This window comes from Culex quinquefasciatus, chromosome 3 (assembly GCF_015732765.1).
Source record: "Culex quinquefasciatus strain JHB chromosome 3, VPISU_Cqui_1.0_pri_paternal, whole genome shotgun sequence".
Lineage (NCBI taxonomy): Eukaryota > Metazoa > Arthropoda > Insecta > Diptera > Culicidae > Culex > Culex quinquefasciatus.
In genome coordinates, this window is record NC_051863.1 from 80,237,609 (window position 1) to 80,257,276 (window position 19,668).

A 19,668-nucleotide genomic window follows, 5' to 3' on the forward strand; every position below is an offset into this window, starting at 1 on the left:
ACACACACACACAAACACTGCTAGCTGGCGAACCTAAAAAGGCCATCCCTCAGCCCTTCCTCGTCCAAGCTGAACCGCCGAAGAACGACCGAGGTAAGGAGAGAGAGGGGAGGGGGGGGCTAGGAAGTGGGATGCAAGAAAACGGCAAGAATAAACATTATCAGCAGCCTGTGGTGAAAAAAATTTATATTTCCGAAATATGAAGTTGAAATGAGACGAAAACGCCAGCACACATACACAACCAGGTCCGCAAAAACGACTGTATGACCAACACATGCCACCCCACACAAGCACACGCACCCACACTCTCTCACACATGTGCGGTTATAATTAATTAAAAATATAATATTTATATAGGACATTAATAAAAACATAAAGGAAAACTTCTGCTCTCAGGATTGTGTTTCTTTTCCCTCGGCAAACCGCACATCCCCGTTCGAACACTTGGCAAACAGCATCCAGTTTCGTAAATACCGAAAGGAGCCACCCTGCGTGCCCTGCGTCTCGACCCACGGTCAGGAAATTATTGAATTGCCCCACCGTCAACCCAATATATGGGTGGACAATTCCTGCGAACTGACATTTTCTTACATAATTTATTCGGATGTCCCGGCTAAAACCCGGCGTCAATTTGGGATCAAGATACGGTAGGGACGCAGTGAAAAAACAAAATGATGACGAATACCTTAGATCGAAATTGAATTTGAGGACTCTAAACATATTCGAAATTCTCTAGAAACGCGAACATAAACCCATCATACCAGGTTCTGAATTCTGAGTCCACCCGCCGAGAGGCAACAGGAATTGCTACCAAGGATGAAAAACTAAAGCAAATCACAAATGGGAAAAGGCAACAAACTGTTGGACTATAAAAAATCAGAAACATAGTAACGAACCTAATATCGATACGTGATCAGATTAGCAATATTATTTTGCAACAAGCTATCTCCTTCTCTCTCCCACACACACACTCATGTTCTGCACGTGGATTGAAGAGTCGAGCGCATCCTTCTTCGTCCTGGCGGTCCCCCGTGAAGAACCCCTTCGTAGGTACGGCCCAGCGTTACAACAATACGAACGGTGTACAATAAAGGACACCGACAAGATCCAGAAGGGGACGATTTCGGCAGCACTTACCCCCACTTGAGCTGAGAGAGACAGCTAAATTTAGATTTCTGATCGGTGAAAATAAATTCTTAATCAAGGCTTTATCAATCTAAAAGGTACGCAGAAATATGACGACACAGTGTTGAATTCTCTTGGGACTTGTAAGTGCAAGCTGATTTTCAACCTGCCCGGCACATTTAGAGCGTTTGCTGGTGTTGAGTGTAATCATACTACGGGTAAAGCATGTATTTCTATTGGGCACCTAATTTTGAATCATAAGCACGATAAAAAGTTGCATAATTAAAAGTGATAAGCAGTTTGACACCAAGCAATTTTTTGAAAATTATCAGGGCAAAAAGCAAAGCAATCCACTTTAACGACCCCCGGGTCGTTTGTGGGCTCTGTTGCAAGTTTCTGCTCATTTCTAGGCGTCCGAAGGTTATGTGTGGTGAGTTACTCAAAACCTCTTTTACGCTAATGGACCGACGTTTTACTTCCCCATCCGATAGAAAGCGTGGTCAGGCAAATCTCGTCTCGAAAAATGTCACCGGGTCCGTCTGGGATTGAACCCAGGCCATACTGGAGTTTGGAGGCTACCACGCTAACCACTAAACCACCGGACCCGGCACAAATTATCAGGGATACCCCCTGATTCGATACCTTAGGAAAAAAAGTAACTTTGAAAATTTTAAGCAAAATTAGTTATGGTTCAAGTGTCGCTATAGATCGTTAAAGTTGGAGAAAAACATCTTTTCATACAAAAAAGTCTTCTTTAAATCGCTAATTATTCGTCAGGGTTAACTCCGATCGATTTACGGTCTTCGACAAAGTTTCTTGTCATAAAATTTTACATAAGAATCTCACATTTGACAATGATCCGACACATTTAACGCCAACTTTTGGTAAAATTTTGAAATTTTGCTTTTTCCCATATATTTTTGCAAATTATCCCATGCGACCTTCAACGACCAATAGCGACATTAACCGATTTAGTTATTTTTTTGTTTACCTAATGAATCAAACCGTAGGATATCTCTTAAGATTTTCCAAAATTTGACATTTTTCTTGGCACCCCAATGTACATTATTTTTCTTTAAAAAAAACTCCAGAGATACCGTCAGTGGGGGTGACTATGGGTCAAAAAACGAAACACCTCTCGAAATTTCTTAATAACAAAAACAATTTAAATAACATCGAAAATCTTTTAACGTAGATTTGTTCTTAGATAGTTTACTAACATTTTCCCAAAATATGGTCGATTTTGATGAACACTACCTCTAATGCCAATTGTTTGAAAATTGACCCAATCTCACCCCTTAGAGGGGGTGACATTGGGTCAAATGAAACTAAAATGATGCTGAAATACAAAGATATGGTAAAAACAAGTCATCCAACAGCGTTTCTTGTTCGAGGGAATCGTATTGACACGCTACAATGTTTGAAGTGGAGATTTTCAAACATTTGAGTAGTTTTCGAGCAATTCTAACAATAATATTAGAAAAATGATTTTTCGAGAGGTCATTTTTGGCCAAAAACGTACCCCAACTTCAGACATCTGCCAAAATAACAGGATATGTTCCAGGTACGAATTTTTTTCAGCGAAGTCATCTTAAGATGTCCCCTACACAACCCTTTTTACAGAATTCAGTTTCATTGAAAAGAATCTGAGAAATGGTAAAATCCGTAAAAAATCACTTTGACCCAATCTCACCCCCCAGACCCAATGTCACCCCCACTGACGGTAGTAAAAATAACGAAATGAACAATATAACCAAAACTATTGAAGAATCATATAGTAAGTATTTGGAACTTTGGACTTTAAAAGATATAACTGGTTGAAATATCTACAGCTTACAAAATTTAAAGCTTTGAAAAAGCTACTTTTTTTTATTTCTCTTTGTTTTGTCGTTCGTGTCTGTCGCAGAATCAACGACGACCTTCTTTTCCAAATCTTTTTTTCATAACATCGCGATAACTCGTAATGATTAAAAGCAAACCAACCCCCTTATGTTTTACACCATTTTTGTCAACTTTATAGAGCACTCTAAAAATAACCCTGATCTAATCTAATCTAATCTAATCGAACACAAGCGCAACCAGTCCGAAGAAAGCATCCTGGAAGAACTTGGGGTTAGATTACGCCCCAAGTTCTTTCTTGTCAATATTAATTATTGCAGTACACTTGATTAACCCCGAAGATGTATTGCATAAATTAAAGCGGCCAGGCCTACTGCGTTGCATTAACCGCAGAGACAGATTCTGTGAACGGAGCACATTTCACAGAATCTACAGGGGAGGAAGGATGCGTGGACATACCGTACCAAACGCTCCTGTTTACAGTTTCATATGTGCTTCGTATAATGTGTTAAGTGTAAAATATAGTGTGGTTATATAGTCAATTAAATATAATAATGCAATATAATGATCATTTAAGGTCGCCGGTTCGAATCCCGGGGCGGACGCAAAAAATTCTAAGTGTAAATATAGGTATTCGGTGCCCTCTCCCCGTGCCATACCTTCACACTTAGGAGACCCGGGAGGCGGAGTCTTGTCGCTAAAAGAACGATACACGCCTGTGGATCCGTTGACGAAACCGCAAGGTTTAAGAGGGCCACATTATAAGGTGTTACGTCGATTCCGTCCATTTAATAAAATCCCTTCACCTATATATAATAACCACGCACCCAAGCACACAAAAGAGATGAAAATGAGCATGCAAAAACGAGACAGCGCGTGCCCGTGGTCAGCGCACTAATCTATAGAGCACTCTAAAAATAACCCTGAAAACATGAAATTTTGAATTGACAAATTTTGTTCAAAATGAACAAATTACGTTCCGGGTTATAGCAGATTCGAAATGTACAGTGAAACCTCGCATAGTGCGCAGGTGTTACGCTTTGTATTTCATCGATTACTCTAAAACGACATAATAATTTTGCAATCTTTATGAAGCTAATTGTAGATGGAACAAGACGAACATATTGTTTAAGAAAGATTGCAATAACATTACGCCGTCTTTGAGAAATCGACGAAACACAAAGCGTAACGCCTGCGCACTATGCGAGGTTTAACTGTAAGCTAAATTTCTTTATAGTTAAATAACCAGAAATGGCAAAACTTTTGAAACTATATTGGATGAAAAGTATGTTGAGTACGCCAACAATCGGGCGTCCAAATTTACATAAGACCGATTCTTAGCGAAGCTACACAAAAATGTCACATTTTTCAATTTTCAATATGATTTTTAATATGAAAAAAATCATTTTTATTATGATGCAATAATTGCAATGTGCTTTAAATGCGTTTTCTTACCTTAACAGCCAAGAACATTGACCAAAAGTGGTCTGCAAGCCATTGTACGGGAGAGGAGTTTTTTCATAAATCTGCTCCTTCCGTTGTCCCGTCACGAAAAGAAATGGCTGGCAAAAACTCAAATTTCATCTCAAGTTCAAGGAGCAAAAGATTCGTTTTTTAATTTGTGATAATGTGTAGAAGAGCAAAAGTTTTTAAAAATCAAACTGGCAAAACTGTAGCGATTTTTGTAGTGTGCCTTTTAAAAGTCCAGTTTTACGATGTTGTCCCGTCACGCTACATTTTTATTTCAGGGGAAGCACAGGTACTATATAGTTCATTTTGCATGATATTTCTTTGTAGGAAAATTAATTATCTTTCCAAATATGTAATAACATTGGGGGGTTTCTTCTTTTATTTTGCCACTACAGCCAAAACGCTGAAAAAAACATGGAATTTTTTTGAAAAGGAGCCGAAGAATCGGTCATAAGAGTTCCTTCGACACCAAATTTCCGAACCAACACCATTTCAGGCAGCAAATTATTTTGAAACACGTCTTTTTCGAATGCTCAAAAATTGAATACCGCACATCCGTCACGAGATATCGGAAAATGGAACTCGGATTCGTAAACAGAAACAACAATTTCCCCTTTAGGACAAAGTTTCATGTAAATCGTACAAAGGTCAGAACAACTGTTGTGTTAGTTGGCGGTGAATTACTCATGCATGGAAATACAGTTAAACCTCGCATAGTGCGCAGGCTTTACGCTTTGTATTTAATCGGTTTCTCAAATACGGCGTTATATTTTTGCAATCTTTTTGCAGCAATTTGTTCGTCTTGTTTCAATCTACAATTTGCTACAAAAAGATTTCAAAAATATTATGTCATTTCAGAGTAATCGAAGAAATAAAAAGCGTAACGCCTGAGCACTATGCGAGGTTTAACTGTAGTACCAAATACTTACCTGCTTAAAGTTGATCGCACTTTTTTTTATTTAAAAATGGAATTCTGAATCCAACATTTCATCAAATGTGTACAAGAATTCCTAATAAACATAATTTTGCCCAAATATTCTAAAAACATTGATAGAAGCTAATAAACATAATTTTGCCCAAATATTCTAAAAAAAATGATAGAAGCTTCTGACACCATGTGTGACCTCGGTACTTTTACCTCCGAAATGTATAACTTTTCCTCTTTTTCCGTAATTTGAAATATTTACGAAAACTCACTCTAGATTAGATGAAAGAGGTATTATAATAAGGGTTCGTTCAAAAATTACGTCCATGAATTTGTGACAGCCCATGTTAAAGGTATAGGAAAAGTGCGTGACAGGGGGAGGAGTGGGGGGGGGTCTGAAATCCAGAAAATCTCTGGACGTAACAAACCCTAACATCAAATGTTAAATGTAAACCTTCAGACAATTATTTTTCTTATGATTACTTTTTGTGTGAAACCCAGTAGTAGCTCAATCTTGAAATCAGCTTTGGTCCAGTTTAATAATGTTTGGCCTTCAGGTGATAGGATTTTTTCCAATCTTCAATATCAATATGGAAGCTGACTTATGGTCACACAAGAAACGTTGTACAATATCAGTACTGTTTCTTTTACCAGGGAAAAAAGTAATCATATATAACGAAAAAAAACAACAATAACGCTAGGAAGGAGAGAACTCGCACAGCCCACCACCGTCGTTCTCGAAGGAATGAAGCCAAATACCAGGCCTCATTCATGCACCCAAACCATTGGCAAGCATATTATATGAGAGCATGAGCAAAAAAAAAGCCAGCCAGCTCTACATTATCACGCCTAGAATTGAAACCTGCCACATACACACATTACATCTTCCACCCTCGCAGCCAGCAAGTCACCGGCAGGAAAGGCAGCAAACGAGAGGTGATGTAACATAATAAAATATTGATTGATTTTATTTTTCGACATTCTTCACTTTTTTTCTCTCCTTCCTTAGAAAAGGCAACAAAACTAGAATCGGACTAGCCTGCCAGCATCCGAATGTGCGTAAGTATTATGGGTCCCCAAGATTGCAACTGATAATGAAATTGCGAGGGCTTACCGTCGTTGGTCACTCTGTGGAAGACATGTTTGGATTTTCGAACAAAATCAACCTGATGATGGATATAAACAGGATTCCAAGTCATCTTCTATAGGAAATGCGAGAATACATCGAACATCGCTCGCACGTGTATTCTGGATGAAATCTTATCAGGATCAATAGATGTGTTCCTCGAAAATTAGCTTACAATTCAATAATATCTTTTTATCCAGAAACATTTTCAGCACCACTAAGTCAACGGAATTGGAAACAAACCACGAAGGAACCATCCCTTCATTCAATTTTCTAGAATACACCCATTATCATTATCATCATCATCAACACTAATGATTACAGCGAGCCCGATGACGCGGAGTGGCGCTGATGAAAAACTAAAAATGGTGAAATAACTTTAGCAGCGCTTCGTTTTAAAAGAGCGTGGAAACATTAGCGGCATAATAATTCGTAAGCACGCGATGAAGGCTGCCCGAAAATTTAAATCCCTTGAGGTGTTTGGTGGTGACCGAGCGACCACCCCACCATCAGAAAGCGAAAAAAAAAATAATCCAACCCCACACACCTTGCTCATGCACCTAAATCAGTTTGCCCGAAACCGATTTATTCAAATGAACTTGGCTGGAAATTGACCGTGCGTCTCCGTGTTGGTCTCCAGGTGATAATAAACTAAAACAAAATTGTAAAGGTTGAAGCAAACGATGTGGTAACCCCCCTCTTGGGTAGACCTATTTTAACCCCATTAGAGCAGCAATCTAGAGGTTTAAATCTGATTTTGTTGTGTCGATTTTGTCTGAAGTACACTTTATTTTAAAGTTGACACGCATAATGAAGTTTCAATCCTGTTGGGTTAAAGAGTTCATTATTAGTACTATCCTACTTTTTAAAAAACTTCATCATCGCGGTACAGAAATAATGATGAGTTAAGATGGATTTTGTAGAAAACTGATTACCGTCATCTAGGGGCAATTTAGGACACATGGGGCGAATCAGAACAGCCGTTTCAACCAAGTTTTTCACAATATTTTGAAATTTTTAAGTGGTTTCGATAAGAAGAGATACAGAACAAGAAAATTACTGCACTTTAATGCATTTCAGTTCCCTAAAAATAGCTTTCCATATCCAGACGGTAATCTAAACTCTCTCCAGTTTACGGTAAATTCAAACTTTTAGCATAAACCTTGAAAACTTCAATAAATTCCTTAAAAGTCTCGACACCCTGAGACATTTTATGATATATTGGAGAGGTTTTTCAATTTTTTTACAACTTGCTTTGAAAAGTTCTTCTAATTCAGTTTAAGTTTGAGTAATGATATCTCAGGACAGTGTTGCCAGATTATCAAACTTAAATGAATATTTTTCTATCGCCATCATCTGAAATGAATCGAGATATATGGGGTGATTTGGGACAGCTGTTTTTCACACAACAACAAAACTAGTATAATTGTCAATCGGATGCACATTGCAACATTTCTTTCAAACATACTATTTTTAAAGACCTCCTGAAGAGAACCAAAGTTTGTTTACATCTGTAAGAAAAAGTGTTTCGAATTTGTGGATTTTAAGGGTCAAGATTTTTCTTCAAAAACATTAAATACCTAAGCATTGAAATTTGCGACCGAAACATCACTCGAAAGATCACATTAAAAGCACAATTCTATGTATGAGTGACGGCTGTAAATTGAGCTCCGAAAATTGCCGTCGCCCCAATTTGCGGCGTCTGAGATGTTAATAAAGTTTTTAGCAGTTATATTCATATCAGTACGTACAATATTAGGCATTGTATTGTTCACACAAAAGTGCCTCGCTCAAAAAGTGTTAAAGAATTTAAATCTTGCTGTGATGTTGGTAACTGTTGGTAATGTGGGTCTCGTGGCGCAGGGGTAGCGGCTTCGGCTGCCGATCCCGATGATGCTATGAGACGCGGGTTCGATTCCCGCCTTATCCACTGAGCTTCTATCGGATGGTGAAGTAAAACGTCGGTCCCGGTTTCTCCTGTCTCGTCAGAGGCGCTGGAGCAGAAATCCCACGTTAGAGGAAGGCCATGCCCCGGGGGGCGTAGTGCCAATAGTTTCGTTTTTTCGATGTTGGTAACTTAAAACCAATACTAATGAAAAATTTAAAACAAGTCCGGGTTTGGTTCTTGTTTCTTGTTTTGCATTACAGTGGACTCTCTCTGTGTCAAAATTGAAGGGACCATTGACAGCGGGAGGTATCAAATTATAGAACGACAAAATCAAAGCATGCATTGGATGGGACTGAAAAATTTATTGACAGATGGAGCAATATTGATATCTACTGCTTTTTCACAAAGGTAACACTGACTAACAAAAATGGATAAAATTGACTGCGCTGGCTCAATTCGAGGGGAAGCATGAAGTTTGGGGTCCCCAGAAACACGTGCATTTTGAATTTTTCAAAAACATTTAGACTGGGCCGAATGGTTTTTCTCCAAATTAGGGCGGTTTGTCGTTGTTGCATACAATCAAAAAATTGCATGCAATATGTGGGAGTATAGAAATTATTGCAGATTTATTGAAAATTCCGTTATTATATCTTTGTGGTTTTGGTCAATTACCCTAACGAAATCTGTAATAAATCCGGAACAATCGGATTTCGTTCCAGCTCAGTGACTACTCAAAACTAGGACCAAATCTGGACTTGTCTTGAAAGTTTCATAATAGGGGAACAGCATCTAATTCCAGCGTGCCTCTAATGTTGGCAGGTAAGAACTTTGACATTCAATTAAAGCTAATTAAAAGCGTTTTCAACTGAAATCGAGTGATAAATAGCTCAATAAGAAGTGAGCAAGCAAGTTTATATCAAAAGTTTTGCAAAATTAGTTGTTTAAATAGTGAAAATCAGCAAATTGGATGGAATTAGGTGCGAGTGATTAACCTGCCAAAGATACGAGAATTTCCCCTAATTTGTTCAAAATTCACAAAGTTATAGAATTTAAAATTTTGGAAAAAATATTTTTTTAAACGCGGTGAGTTATAATTAATTAGATCTCAGTGTAGAAACAAAATAATTCACATAACAAAAAAAATCAATAAATTCATAAGGATCAAGGCAGTAAAACATAATGAATAACTTTAAAGTCCATAGAAAACACGAAAGTGATCGCCCTTCAAATCAGCTGACACAAACCTCCCAAAAAAAATGGCGAATCATTGCTTTAAAACGACTGACCTTTTCCACAGTTTTTGCTTGTGCTTCTCCAGATAAAAAAACCCCACCACCGCTTTGGAAAATGTGTGGCATTTAATTCTCCAAAATCGATACTACCTTATTGCTGCCCGCCCACGCACACATACACACTTTCATCCGTTCACCAGGCACGACCGGGCACAATGATTTATTGATTCGGCAACTTTACCCTCTTTAATGTGTACCCAGACGTGGCCTTGTCTAAACTTTAAAAATATCGACTTAATTTCGTCCTTTAAACTCATCCATCTGGCCCGATAACGACGACGCCGACGTCCACTTGAGCTGGGAGAAATGACCCCCCTTCCCATCACACTCACACACCCTCTCACATGCAGTCATTCGGGTGTGCCAATGTGTGTGTGTGTGTATGCGTGTGCAGACAGTCTTGAGTGAAACATCCTTCCGTCACCGTGCGTCCATCCATCATTCCACCCGAAAAAAAGGAGCGAGAGACTGAGAGAGAAACAATTTCGATCAGCTTAAAGGAAAACATACAAGCGTTTTCGGTTTTTCGTTTTTCACCGCGCGCCGCAGCAGTTCGTCACAGAATCTGCGAAGAAAAGCCAGGAAAATTGTACACTTTCGATTGGCAGGGGGAGGAGGGCTGTGGGAGAGGGGGTGGAGAGCTGAATGGAGCAGGGCGTGATGGAAAGCTGAAAAGAAAAACTCGACCCCTTCGTCCTTCCCTTAGCTCCTCACCAGTTCACCACAGTTGGGCTAGCTTGCGAGTCCTGATGAGGCAAAGATGAGGACGGGATATGGTACCGAAGGGGATGTGTGGAAAGTTAGGGAGGGGGAGGAGGGAGGTTCAAGAAAATGGACAGTACAAAATCATCCTACACATACGCACACGCACGCACACAAAGTTTAAGGGGTGCCATTTTTAAAACTTTGTTTAGTAAGCGTCAACAAAAATATTTTTTTAAATATTTTTCAAATAGCATTTTTCTCAAAGTTAGTTGATTTACAGCTGACTCGCAACATAGGTTATTTCGCATACATTTTTTTTTTATTTCATGTTTCATATGATAACCAAAAATAAATATACTTTTTCTTGGTCTCATCTTTACCAGGTTAACACAATGATAAACAAATCTACAAAAAATGGTATTGCAGCAAGGTTTTGACCAAATTTTTATGTTAGTGCCCTCAAAAAAGGTTTGACAAATCAGACTTTATTCTGATCATTTAGTAAAATTTTGCAAAAAAAAAAATCAAGGATGATATAAATCTTAAGAAAAATCTTTATTTTATCGAAACCTGGCATCCCTGCGTGACAGAATGCCGCCGGGAGGAAAGCGGTCCGACAACTTCTTGCGAAACCTTATACATACAAGGAAAACCCCGGAGCTGGAAGCAAGGATCGAGGAGCCAGCGGCAGAACAAGAAACTATAACTCATCCTATCCACCCTCGACGATTCGGCAACGTCCGAGAAGTGGCGAAAAAAAAAAGATTCGTCCGTTGCTATCACTCTGGCCTTGTGTACATACTCCGCACCCACACACCAGCGCGTCGCCACGCACACCATCATACTTCGACGGGGCGCAAATCGTCACGGTGGTGCTGAATGAAGAAAAAATTAAGACTTTCATACAACTCCCTCCCAACACCACCATTAACCACCCCAAAACCACCACCTCCCGTCACTCTGAACAAGACTGGGCTGGGCCGGGCAGAAATCGAAAATAAAAACTTTTCCCATTTTTACATTTTCCTCCATCCTTGTGTCCGTTTTCCGACTTTTCCTTTATCGCACGTTATTAATTTCATCTGCTCTGTACGACGACGACGACGACGACTCCTTGCAATAACATCCCTCGAAATTCGGCGAGGTGGGCCACCCCCAAACACACACTCATTTGGACACAAATACAACCATACAATGTGTGGTGGGTATGTCCGTGTGTCAGCCGAGTGTGGATATAAAAATTTTTGAGCGGAAAAATTATGGACATAAACGGCCGGACGACGGAAAATAGAGTATGAAATTCATTTGTGCTGTGCTCGAGAAATTTTTGTAGAAGGACAGAAGCGGAAAAGTTAAGCTTCGAGCCAATGTGAATTTTGCTCATACAAAGGCAATGAAATTAACGCAGAAATACTTATTCCATTTCCAAAAGTAAAGTAAAAGCAAATAACAGACTAGTAGAGCAGCAGCTACAAAGAAAAAAAAATTAAAACTAACAGTTTTCTGATATCTTACAAAAGTAATCGAAATTAATATTTAACCAGTCTCCTGAACAGCATTAAAATCAACTAATTTTGTTATTAGGTAATAGTTGGTTTCATACCAAAAAGCGGACATTTGAAAAACAACCTTTTTAAAACTTTTGTTGCAAAACTATGGCCTATTCTATAGGGGGCTTTTTAAATGTATTCCTTTCCCAAACGCAGAAGAAAATTCAACTATGGAAGGTTGTAGATTTTATTGGTTGCATAATATTCCCTCTTTTTTTAAGTGAATGTTATTTGAAAAACGTTACTCAAACCACCTCAGTGATTGGTGCCTTCCTCCTAAAATCAATTGAAAATGATTCTGTATGCTGCCATAAAAAGCTAGTTTAGATTTTTAGCTGGGCTAGTTTAAGAAAAGGTTATTTCAATTTAATATAAAAGCTGATGACTTATAACTTTTGTAGAACTGCCGGATCTTCCAATAATTTTCTAAAAATTTATAAAAAGACGGGTTTTCTTACAAAAACCCCCTTTTTTGTTTCGTTTCAACTTAAATATGGAATATATTTTTAGCATAACTTGTGAAGTTCTTTACACTCAACCCCTAGTGATTGGTTTTCGTTTGACACTTTTTTGTTTGTTGGTCAAAGTCAAACTTAAAACTGACGAACTGTCACTTTTTACACGGCGCTCACGCACACTATCAAAACAAACATTTGATAATATGTGTAAACTCCGTGTAAAAAGTAGCTAAAAAAGTGACCCCGTTTGTTTGACAACAGTTGGTGTCAAACCATTGGGGTTACAGCGTACTTCACAATTTTTAATTGGGACTTATGGAACCCCAAGACAAATCGAATCAGACCAAAACGGTTAAAATCGATTCAGTCAGTGCCAAGATAATCAAGTGACAAGTTTTCTTTACACATTTCTACATAGAGCCAAACACACACACATTTGTTCAGCTCGAGATTCTGAGTCGATATGTATAAATGATAGTAGGTCTTGGATGCTTAATTAAAAAGTTCATATTTCGAGTGATTCATTCTCAATGAGGAAGGCAAAATGCGTAAAAACTTGAAATTGGGTCCTAAAATTAAGCTTAAATTTGCGATATTATTGTTTACAACAATAAAGCTTATTTTTCTGAGTACAATGACCCTTTGAACGACGGCAATGGATTTAAGATGGATTTTAATTCAATTTTGAAAAAATTAACTTCATGGCCCTTCTTGACAGAAAAGGTCCTACTTAACAGCTCGTTCCTAGGGTCAAAAACAAATGGCAGTCGCCATTCATATTGCCATAATTTTTTCTGTGTAGGTATTGGTTAGGACTATTCCGACAAAAATAGCTATATAGTAGTACCTGGGTGATGAATAGAGAGAATGCGTAATGTGATTTTCGAATGATCCCGCTTTGTTTACATCTACAAAGTCAGAGGCTGTTAAAGAACAAGCATGACTTTTTTCTTACAGGAAAATGAGCTGTTTTATTATCAGTAGTATGTGTTTATTTTTTCTAGTATTTGACATATTTTGTTGGAAAATTGTGTGTTCTTTCAAAATATCGATCGGTTAGAAGAGGTTTTTCTTTTTTGCGGGTGACGAAGAAATGCGGCGAGAGTGTCATTCTGAGATGTTGCAGATAAATTTCCTGGTTTTTTAGTATTCTGCAGCCATTTCTGGTCCAGCGTAAAAACATCGCTCATTCTAGCAAAACTGACCCAACAAACAGAAAAATTTTTTAGTAAACCAGGTTTTCAAACGGAATCAAACAATAAAGACAACTTCTGGGTGAATAAAACCACATCGACTCCATAAACAACTTCCATTCACAATAATAAAAAATGACGATCTCGCCTGTAACTTTCTTAAGATTTCTTGACTTTAACTCTAGGTCCTTAAAAGCCACACATTTTCCGTTCTTGAAAAAAAAAACAAACAATTTTTAATGATCGATAGCAATACTCTCTACTTTTTGCGAACAGTAAATTGGTTCCACTTTGACAGTTCAAAATTGAGGCCGTTTTGCGAACCACTATTCAGCACCCAGAGTAGTACCATCCCATTTTGGCAACACTGAATTTTGTCAACCTCTGATTTTGGCAGAGATTTCTTGACTTAAACTCTAGGTCCTTAAAAGCCACACATGTTCCGTTCTTGCAAAAAAAAAAAAAAACAAAAAAATTTTAATGATCGATAGCAATACTCTCTACTTTTGGCGAACAGTAAATTGGTTCCACTTTGACAGTTCAAAATTGAGGCCGTTTTGCGAACCACTATTCAGCACCCAGAGTAGTACCATCCCATTTTGGCAACACTGAATTTTGTCAACCTCTGATTTTGGCAGCACCCGTTTTGGGAAACATTTTCTTCCAGATTTTGGCGACAACCAAATTATTTTGATATTCGTTGTCTCCTTAAGGTTACGGAGGATAGATTGGTTAATTTTTAATCAAAACATAATGAATTTGAACAAAAAAAGCGGGTGGTCATTCAATGATGACGTAACAAATTGAAAACAAAATCTTTTAGTAAATTTAAAATCAATCATACACCATATCCATAAATCACAACATGTTTTTATATTTGCAATTTATAGTTGGTCCCTTAAATCCTACTCATCCTTTTGAAGGACTTACGTTGTTTATGAATGGTTTTCACACATATGTTCTTTCTGCAAAACATAATGATTTCCCCATTTTGGCAGCGTCCCTGTTTTGACTACCGTCATCAGGGGTGACATTGGGTCTGCGGGGTGAGATTGAGTCACTCAAAATGCTGAAATTTGTATAACCCAATTTCACCCCCAGGCCGAATGTCACCCCTGATGACGCTACATAAAAATCACCTCATGTTGCCAAAAAGGAAATGGCACTGTACTCACAAAAACACTTCTTTTAAATTAACTATTTGTTACTTAAAGTCGATTTCCTATATAGTTTTGTATTAGTAAATTTATATCCACTTTAAGTTGAATTTTGAAAATAAAAAATCATCAAATTTATATTTTTTTAAAAAGTACTGCCCATAAGGCTGGCCCGAAAAATCAGCGGGTAAAAAATGTGTTTTCAAAAAACTTCAAAATTTCAATGGAAATTGAACTGCGATCAGCTGAAGTTAATTTAAAATGCATTCCCCTGCGTATAGAATCATTTTTAGCATATTTGGGTTGATTTAAACAACTTTTCAATTTTTGAAAATTGTCAATGTTTACTATTTCAAAAGTTTTTACGTATTTTTTTCAAATTTTACATTTGTTTAAACTAATGATTGCAAAACAACTGAACTAGTGTAAAATGCATTTTAAAACACTTTTTCCGTGCAAATGTTGAAACTATGGCTTGTAGCCCAACATACTTGACCGATATGTCAACTCATATAAGCGTTTATCCTTTCCATTCTTCATCGGTCTGATGGCCGAGCGGGTTATGATACTGCGTTTGAATCCCGTCTTTTTGTGTTTATAAAAAAATAACATGCAATGTGTAATAATATTAAATGTCTTTTTTCACAAAGGTAATGTGCATGCTTTGACATGCGATTTTACCATTGGATTTTTTGCTGTGCAAATCTTAAATTAAAAAATATGGATTTCGGGAATTCGACTTATAAAAAAAACCATAGAAAAATGGGTGATTTTTTAAAGAAATCTTATTTTTGGGGAGCCCTAACCAAAATCTTAGTAATATTACTATTTGTTTATATAGGTATTCGGTGTCCTCTCCCCGTGCCATACCTACACACTTAGGAGACCCGGGAGGCGGAGTCTTGTCGCAAAAAGAACGATACAAGCCTGTGGATCCGTTGACGAAACCGCAAGGATTAAGAGGGCCACATTAAAAGGTGTTACGTCGATTCCGTTTTTTTTTTTTTGTGTGGCCTACTAATTCTTTATCAAGTGAAACATCATTTCGCACCGATCTTTAAGATTTCGCATTATGGAGGCAGAGTTGATCTGAAAAAATGTTTGTTCTTTAAATCAATGCAAAAAATGTTCTAGATCTAGCAAGGCAAATCAGGATTACAATGATTTCTCCTAGCATTTCCTCCATCTGTCGTTTCCACTCTTTTCCTCTAGCAATGATAACTTCAGTTGCAGCATCGCGCCTTTTGTGTATACCTTCCTCCCTCTCCCCCGTCACCTGAATAGTGTTCGCAATTTCGGATGTCTTTATCGTGTTTCACTATCTGACAGAGTGGGGTAACTATATAAAAAATATACTCTAACACACTTATGTATATGAGTCGAAAGTGCCACCACCGCGGTGACGTCTCAATGCCAACCAGCTTTCCCTTTCATTTTCGTCATGCGGCTGGTTTCTTATCAATATTTCTGATCGTATCATCAATAAATAAATATTAATAATTTTCCTCCAATTTATTTTTTGTGAAATTAGGAAATAGAAAGTATGGAAAGTCCATCATCGGGAATGCTGACGACGTTTTCATGTATGTGGGTGTGTGTTTGCATTTGCTTCATTTGTGGCACTTGTGGACACTGGCCCATACTTTGTCCCGTCTTGTCCTGTCGCGTCGTTGCTCACCAACACGGACTGATGGTGGCTTTTCATACATTATTATGAGATTTTGCCTCTGGGGTGGATTATTTGCGCCTAAATAGACAGAGAGCGGAAAAGCAATCGAAGCTCTGGTCGCCGCGAATAATATCGGCAAGGAAAGCCAGAGGAAGAAAAAAAAGCTATCAGATATGTGAAAAATATCGAATGGACAAGTCATTGAATAAATGAGAAGGAAATTATGTTGAAGTGTGTGAGTGGTTTGTGCAGATCTCTGACGAAGAGGAAATATGTACGACATTTGATTTTCCGTTGATTGAAACGTTGTTATTTTTGTGTTAATTTTTTCTCCTTTCCCTCAGAACTGGAAGATGTTAAAATTGAACAACGATAATTGTTTTATTTATATGGTTTGATTAAAGGTTGTCCCAATAAAATTTCATGTGCAACTTCAATCTGAAGTGTATGGTGGAATTTAAATAAAAATAATTTTCTACAGTTTTTAAACCAATGTACTCGGCTTTAATCAATGTTTTAAAAAAAAGTTTATGTATTTTTTCAGCTGGTGTAGTTAATATATGCTTCCTCCATGCATTATATAATTATAAACTATGATTGTTTGTTATAACTTTATGACTTAAAAAACTGTCTCACGAAATAGTACTTAGTCATATTTGTCAGTTCTTACAATATAAAACATGTTTTTGAATTATTTGTTGCAAGCTCGAAATACGGTGCCAGAGCCATGTTTCATAAATTTGAATATTAGAGTAAAAATACAATACAATTTTTCAAAACTCAATCCATGCATGCATGGAGGAAGCATAGCGGATAAGTAGAAATACGAAAGAATAAAATTAAACAGCGTATGCAGCAAAGGACCCCTGTCGAAATTTGTTTTCCCCCTTTGTTTGAGCAAGTAGCAACAGTGTGTACCAGAGAGCGGAGGGGGAATTTTGGAAAAAATAATGTCCAGTTTCGAAACATGAACGTCATCAAGAGGTAAATGACCTCGACAAATTTTTGATTTTCGGTAGCATTTAAGATTTGTGAGAACTAATAAAAAATTATAGATTTATACTTACATGATCTATCAACTATTGGATGAAACTTTACATTTGCTTTATGCGTTTCATATAAAACCACTGTTAGTAGTCCTCTGCAGTCGTTTGTGTTGGTTATTTTTCTGAATTTGGATGTTTCACTTCTTAACTATTTCGATTTAAGTTACTGAACACTTCACTTGTAAAAACTACACACTGTGTTCCTTTTAAGAAATAAAAAAAAATAGATTATGAATAGCAAATTATGAATAATAGTTGCAACAGTTCAACATTAATCCATTTTCAATGTGTTTTGGTAAATAAATAAGTTTTTAAAACTCAATACCGTTGGAATGATTGCATGAAGAGAACTGGAAGAGATTTTGTAAAACGTGCTTTTTTGTAATTGGAGTTTTTAACATTGCAAAGATTATCACGATGAAGAATGTAAAACTTATGCTCATTTAGGAAACTTTGCTATCCAAATTAAGAATATTTTAACAAATTGAAGCGGTTTTATGGAATTAGATATAGCTGAAATTTTGTGTGTGCCCCGTTTGTGGGGCACAGGTCCGCACTATGCGGGACGAAGTGATTTTTGAGATTTGTTAGGCCCAATTTCGACAGAAATACAAAATTGTTTTCATTCAAAAATGTATAAAAATTGTAGGGCACAGGAAAAACAGATGGTAAAAAATAAAAAGAAGAATTTCAAAGATTTCGATATTTTTTGAAAATTTATAATATTAATTCTACACAGAAAAAAAATGTGAATTTACTCGTCACGAAAAAAAATAATCACATGTAAACTCAGTTGATGTAGGGGAAAGTGGGGCAAAGGTAACAAGCTAAGGAAATGCTCGTTATAACTCATGAAAAACGTTTAAAAATCTTTCGGATTTTTTAAAATCATCTTATTCCAGGTCTTGACTAAGACTTTGAAAGAAGAAGTTTTTAAAAAATCCTGTATTTTAATGTAAAAAAATGATTTTAAAACTTTTGATTTTCCGTACGTTTTACTCAACTAGTGGTCAAAACGAACAACCCGTTGAGGCAAAAGGAACAATGCATGAAACAACATGTCAATTTGCTAACAATGGAGCACTTCCATTCGATCAGTTTTTGTTTTTTTCTACAATGTATTTCTTATGGAGCGAGCTGTCAAGAACTGCTCGACTGCGGGTGCTCCATTGAACTGTTATCACTTAGACACATCAGATTAGAATGTATTCGAATCGTTTCTTTCATTTTTAGATTAAATAATAATTTTTACAATAAATTTGATCGAAAAAAAATTACTGCGATGATAAATACTAAATTTTCATAATATCACTATATTTTGTATGGACTTTTTTTTAAATGATTGTTTATCAGTTTTTAAGTTCTTTTATGTATTTATTTCCCAATAAAATATGTTGTTGCAGCAATTCGTATTATTTTCCATACTAAAAATCCATATGGAACACTAGCCCCACCTGACCAATGATTCAAAAGCTCTTAACAAAAATAACCAAAAGTTAAATCATACTTTATAATAGGTACAAGTCATTGATAGGGACACTACTGATCTACGAAACAATGCATTTTGATAAAATGAGCCTCAAAACGAACCTTAAGCCTTTTTTAGTACTGTCCAAATATATGTATGTGCAAAAGTTAAAACAAACATTATTAGTCCTAATCGCATTATGATACATCTCAATAAAAAAATATACATCTATGTAAAATTTATACAAAATCGGAATTAGTAGCTGCAATCTCACCCCAGACCTAATGTCAGCCACACTGACGATACCGTGAACTCGTGTGAATCGGAACTACAATCTGAATAGGAACAAACATTTTAGAGCACAAAACAGCTATGAATTTTGAAACAATGGTTTTTTGTTGTTCTGAGTATATTATTACCGGAACCAAACAAAAATATCAAAATATTTTGAAAAAATATGTATAAAACTATAAAACCATTATCTTAATTCTTCAATTGTGTCCCCATTCACCCCAGATAACGGTCCCTTATGATTTAAGTGTATAAAAAATTGTTAGTTAGTTGTCTTTAATAACGAGCTTTTCAGTCATAAACGCTGGTTCGGCTCGGTATGTCCAAAATATGTGTTTTTTCCCTAAATTATGTGTATTTTTCTTTTGGATTGTATGGCAGAATTCTTATTTTTGACCGATGTAAATATTTTTCAAAGTCTTGTCTAACCTTTAAACTGTAAATAATAATAGTATAAATTAAATAA

At 36.8% G+C, this 19,668-nt stretch overlaps 1 protein-coding gene across 1 annotated transcript in view; it reads right to left on the minus strand.

The window, feature by feature from the left end:
• Positions 1 to 19,668, minus strand: part of LOC6035800 — a 42,661-nt gene that overhangs the window by 21,962 nt on the left and 1,031 nt on the right. Inside the window, exon 2 of the mRNA XM_038262349.1 lies at positions 17,465 to 17,646. The gene's annotated coding sequence lies outside the window, so the exon portion shown is untranslated. The remainder of the gene's footprint in view (positions 1 to 17,464; positions 17,647 to 19,668) is intronic.